Source organism: Harpegnathos saltator, unplaced genomic scaffold (genome assembly GCF_003227715.2).
Source record: "Harpegnathos saltator strain DR-91 unplaced genomic scaffold, Hsal_v8.6 scaffold806, whole genome shotgun sequence".
Classification (NCBI taxonomy): Eukaryota; Metazoa; Arthropoda; class Insecta; order Hymenoptera; family Formicidae; genus Harpegnathos; species Harpegnathos saltator.
The window spans coordinates 207,024-213,023 of NW_020230656.1; positions in this window are offsets into that span (position 1 = coordinate 207,024).

The window sequence follows — 6,000 nt, forward strand, 5'->3', positions numbered from 1 at the left end:
TATGTGCTGTCTGGGAACCTACATTTTAGTAACAGCAATAATAATATAATGTAATTATTAAAAGATAATTATGTTCAATACAATTATTATAATATATAATATAATTGTTATAATATATAATTATTATAACTGTTTTCAATAAAACTTATGTTCGTTCTCAAACGATTATGTAAATTTATTTCAATTTTATTTGAATAATCACACTAATACATTTACGAGATTCAGATATTAGTTTCGAACTTCGCGCGAAGGGACGCCATGTTTGCGAGGAAAAAGATTCCCCTGCCTAGCAGACAGTTTGCGGCTCTTTGATTTCAGGCTCTTTAGTATCACTAAGCGCTCACTGATTATTCGCTCACCGATTTGCAACTGTTGTAATCTGCTGAACGCCCCCAATGGGTGCATTCAGTACTACAACCGCTCACTGAGCGCTAAGTGAGCTCTTGCATCTGATTGGTGTATATTTTTAGATCTAAAAGAATATACCAATCAAATGTAAAAGCTCATTGAGCACTCAGTGAGCGGTTGTAGTTCTGAAAGCACCCAATGAGCATCGTTCAAAAAAACAATCTTTAAACCGTACTTATCTGGTTTCTGTGGAATATACATTTTAAATCGACAGCGTCCCCGAAAAGAAAGCAGTTATTCGTCAATTGTGCATTTTGTATCAGGTTCATAATATTTAATATAATTTTGAACGAACAAATCCCAGATTTCATGTACGGTCGCGGACATAAAGGTTGTCACTTTTTTTTTTAATGACTTTCGGGACGCATCCCGACTCGAGGAAGATGAGAGCTGCTGCTCCGCCTGCGGAGTACGCCTGCGCAGTAACTTACAACGAAAGAAATGAAATATACGTGGTATGACATAAGTATGTCAACAATCATTGCGTTTAGCGGAGAAAACCGCTCAATGAGCGATTAGTGACTATTGGTCCTTACTGTTAGATCCTTACATTCAGACCAATAACGTTAACAAATTATTCAACAGTTGTTCAACCGTTGAGTGTCATGACCGCACCCAATTCTTACATTTTGAAAAATCAGTAGCGGAGGGATAGATACATAGTGCAAGTCATTCAAATGGGAATGCGTCTTTTGCAAGGTATTGAACTAGTATGTATATTAAATTTTAAGTGAAATCGTATTTATTTAGTCACTAATCGCTCACTGAGCAGTTTTCTCCGCTGAACGCAATGATTGTTGACATACTTATGTCATACCACGTATATTTCATTTCTCGCCTTTCGTTGTGAGTTACTGCGCAGTGCTGCGATTCTGTAACTCGTTATTGGAGTTAACGACAGTTTCGTTATTGTTGCGCAGCTTTTCTACGGTATACAAAAGCTGCGCAACGATAACGAAACTGTCGTTAACTCCACTACAATAACGAGTTACAGAATCGCAGCACAGGCGTGCTCCGCAGGCGGAGCAGCAGCTCTCATCTTTTTCAAGATGGGATGCGTCCCGAAAGTCATTAAAAAAAAAGTGACAACCTTTATGTCCGTGACCGTACATGAGTGAAACGATTAAGTGTTCTCCTTTCGAGGCGCGTGTTTTTGTCATCAAAACGAATACAGTTCATCAAAAAATTAAAACACTGTTTATTCATCACCAATTTAAATAAAAGCATGTCATGAATGCCCCACTACTCGTTCGCTTGTCCTTTAAACAGTTTATGTACGCCGGCATAATATAATAAACCAATTACAGCTTTCATCTTGTCAAGGTCAATTTGCTTCTGATAAGACTGAATATTTTTGTTTTGATCTCTCAAAATTTGAATTTGTTTATCAATTTCTTGATTCATATGATGAACAATATTTAGTAAGTCGTCACTAAATAGAAGATTCCAAGCGGACATAGGTGTATTCGCGTTCAAAGCTTCACCTTTTATGGCAGGGACGTAGTCAGCCGCCGAACGTGACTGTCTATCTCTCATTTCGGAAGCGTTTATTAACCATGGAAATTCACTTTTAGAACGCAAGTACATCGGGCGACCTCGTTTTCGTGCAGGCTCAGTAGATGTTCGTAGATTTTGTCCTGCAGCTGCCTCTTCTTCGTCCTCTTCTTCGGTGTTTGTCTCTGATTCATGCGAACTATCTTCTTCCATCGCATCCGTCTCAAGGCCCATCTACAATGGCTGCAAGAATAAGGTTCTAAGCGTAAGCAGTAAGAAATAGACCAACCACAATCGATTATTATAAGAATAATCGATTATGGTTGGTCCATTTCTTACTGCTTACGCTTACAACCTTATTCTTGCAGCCATTGTAGATGGGCTTTTAAAGCGTCGTCTACAATGGCAGTAAGCAGTAAGAAGTAAGCGTGAACAGAGGTGAAGTAAGAAATGGACCAACCACAGTTGATTATTTTTGTCATAATCGACTGTGATTGGTTTATTTCTTACCGTTTACGCTTACTTTTTACTGCTTACTGCCATTGTAGACGCGCTTAAGGCTGGTCTACATTAGCTGTAAGAGTAAAGGTCATTCTACAGTGAGGTTGTAGTAGTATGCAGTAGGCAAATTGACCAATCACGATCGATTGTTCTCTTTGCGATCGAAGAATAATCGACTGTGATTGGTCAATTTGCCTACTGCATACTACTACAACTTCATTGTAAAATGACCTTAATACTTCGTCTACAATAGAAGTCATAGAGTCGTAAGTCGTACAAATTGACCAATCGCGGTCGATTATTTTTCTCTTACCGGACTATGATTGGTCAATTTCTACGACTTCTATTGTAGACGAGGTATAAGGTTGTAAGGTTGCAAGACACGAAATGAAATATTTCATTCGCTGGCAGCTTACGTTACAGCCTTACAGCCTTACTCTTACAGTTATTGTAGACGAACCTTCACTCTCAGCTTCCAACTCTTTGTCGGAATGCTCGTTTTCTATAAACAAAGAATCGAGCTGCTCGATTCTACGGTTTTCACCGCGTGTCATCATCTAAACAAAAATATCGTTAAAAATTCATTTCTGCAAGTACTGCAGGCATAAAAGCTAATTATAAACGAAATAATATATATAATATAACAATGTAATATATATATATAACAATTTATATATAAAATAATATAACAATAACTTTTACTTACATTGAGTATTTTATTTTTGCTCACTTTTGTCATGTTCACATCACACTAGGTTACGTTTACCCATGGTGTAACTTTGAACGCTTCTGCCTCAGCTTTTTTTGTTCATACAGGGGAAATCCATCATGGATACCCCCTTCGGAGGGGGGTCGGGAGTTATGCTGAACTCTTACCGGCTAAAACCCCTGCGGGATGCCTACCTGTCGGACCGTTGCGTGGGGAGTTAGGGGAACTGCTTCCGCATTCCCTCCCCAACACCCCGGTCTCAGGGCTCTCCTGGAGCCCCCCGCCTCGTATACCGCACCCCCTTTTCCCCCTACCAGGGAAAAATTAGTGGGGGTACGGTCCCCAGCCAGTTTCCTGGCCGGTTGGCCTTCTGGTGTCACCCAGAGAGGGGGCATCCGTCCCCCTCCGTACCTCCCCTCGTTTGTCGAGGGGGAGGATTTTTTGGGGGAGTGGGCCCAGCCCCGACTGGGGTACCACTCCCCCCTTACTTTACCTGTCCGTGCAGTTCAGAGGGAGGATGTAGGGGTTCTATGCCCACTACTCCCCTCCCCCTGCTGACGGAAGCGGGCCCGAGACGGCCAGGGGGATCCCCGATCCCTACGAATCGGTGGTCCCTCCTCGGCCGACGCTACCTCCGGCCCGCTTCCGATTCCATCCCCCCCCCCCCGGGGAGCGCCAACCCTGGCGTCGTCTTCTGCGACGCCTTCTCGGTCGGCACCGCTTCTGCCTCAACTGCAGCATAGCAACATAACCTCAAACAATGAGGAATCAAGAGAGGAGACCTCGAAGTTTTTTTCCCCTCAGATCCGAACCCCCCACCACTACTCATTTCTAAAGGGTGCGCTTTTTAAAATCAGTCTGGGTTACGCTAATCTAGAGTCCCTATAAGGTAGAGTCTGGCCAAGTACGTGTTACTTTTCAATGGTCGAAACAAAGTTTGTAAAAACATGGCGGCACCAATAGAAAGTGTTGCGGGAAGCAGGATAAGTATGAAACTGAAGGAAATAAGATACTTGCGACAAATATATATTTCTCGATTTCATACAATATAAAATTCAACAAAACAAAACACATACATTGTACATAAACATATTAACAGTTTGTATCATTAAGTAACAACAGAATGCATAGCCATTGTTTTACTGTTATATGTTGGTTTTACCAGTCGGCCTTTTAGACACGCAATTTTCATCCGAAATGCAATAAAGCGTTTCATAATTTTCACATTTAATTTATGACAATTTTTCAGGCTTACACAAGAAATATGTTCCATTTTTTCCATAAAAAAGGTAATTAAATTACATTTAGAATTGCTTACATGAGAAAGATATTGTCTAATTATAAATTCCATGTCCATAAAATATTCAAAAACATCTTGGGTTACAAAAAATAATGTGTTATTCCGGTAATATTTGAGATGAACAAAGTTTGCGTATTTAACATTTGCGTTATATTTAGTTGAACCTGCCGAATTTAAACAAGTTGTGCATATTGCACTTTTGCCTTTAGCAATACTATGAACTATATATCCAGCTACATTATACAATACGTTTAACTGTATGTTATTAAAATAGATATTGTTTGCAATACTGTCAACAGAGATAGTTGGGAACTGTTCTACCTTTTCTGTTTTCGGTTTGTTGAAGAAATTGCATAGAAATTCTCTGTCATCTTGATCATAACTTGAATATTTGGATGGCCTAATATAGCGAGATATGCAAAGTTCTTTCAAGTCTTGCTTAAATTGTACAGTATTGGGTATTTCATGTTTTGCTCTTATTACAGAAAATAAATTTTCTACACAATCCTGTGTAAACCGGCTTGTTAAAACATACATATAACCTTTAACATTAATCAGATATTTTGTTAACTCAATAACAGATTTAGTAGTCATCATGATACCACATTGAACGGGTTTAAATTTGTGAGTGTGACCTATTCCAATATTTTTGAAAAGTTCTATAACTGACTCAAAAACTCAATACTTTGATTATATGTATTTTCACTCTTTTCATTACCTGGCGTTATACCCAATGCTACTCGAGACCGTGACATTACGAGTGTAAACCATTTGGAAACAACTTCTATAAATGATGCAGTCGTCTTATATTCTATTTTATGTAGTTCTTCAGCTAGAAAAGTTAGTGCACTACTAACATCTGTATTCATGACATTTTTCGCCTTATTAATTTTCATTTTGTTAAATTTACCCGGAGTAATATCATTGTGTTGAAGTTTAGGAGTTAGTGTAAGACATAAATTTTCTTGTATTGCAACTAATTCGCTCAAATGCTTGCATTCTATTGTAGAAGACGATAATTTATGTGCATGGACAAATGTCTGTGGTAATTCTATTATTTTATTATTTTCTAGACACGATCTAAAATTTTTTAAGAGATGTGCATCAGCGAAAAAATACAAGTTTCGTTGGTTGTCTATGGGATGAGGTATGGAATTTTTAATTACAGACAACTTTCCACTTGAAATGTCAAATGCTTTCCACATAGCTTGATTCACTGATCCCATGTCGGAAGTTATACTATGGACATATATACCAATGGATTCAGCTTTTCTAATAACTGTTTCGACTATAGGTTTCAAATTAGCACCATTAAATCCATTAGGTGTATAATAGTATGCAACAACTTGCTTCCATCGAGAAAAAATACCAGCAAGCATAATAACTAACGCATGCGATGCTTTTTGTATTTGTCCTGTAAGAAGCAGATTATTATGCAAATTCAAAATACAATTGTGCATTTTTTATATGACTACAAAGAAAAAGGAACTGAGAATTGCATATGGATTTCTAAGAAAGAAAGGTACCAGAACAGTCAGGCATACTAGCATCACCAATATGTGAAAGAGTGGAAGGATCAAACTGTTTT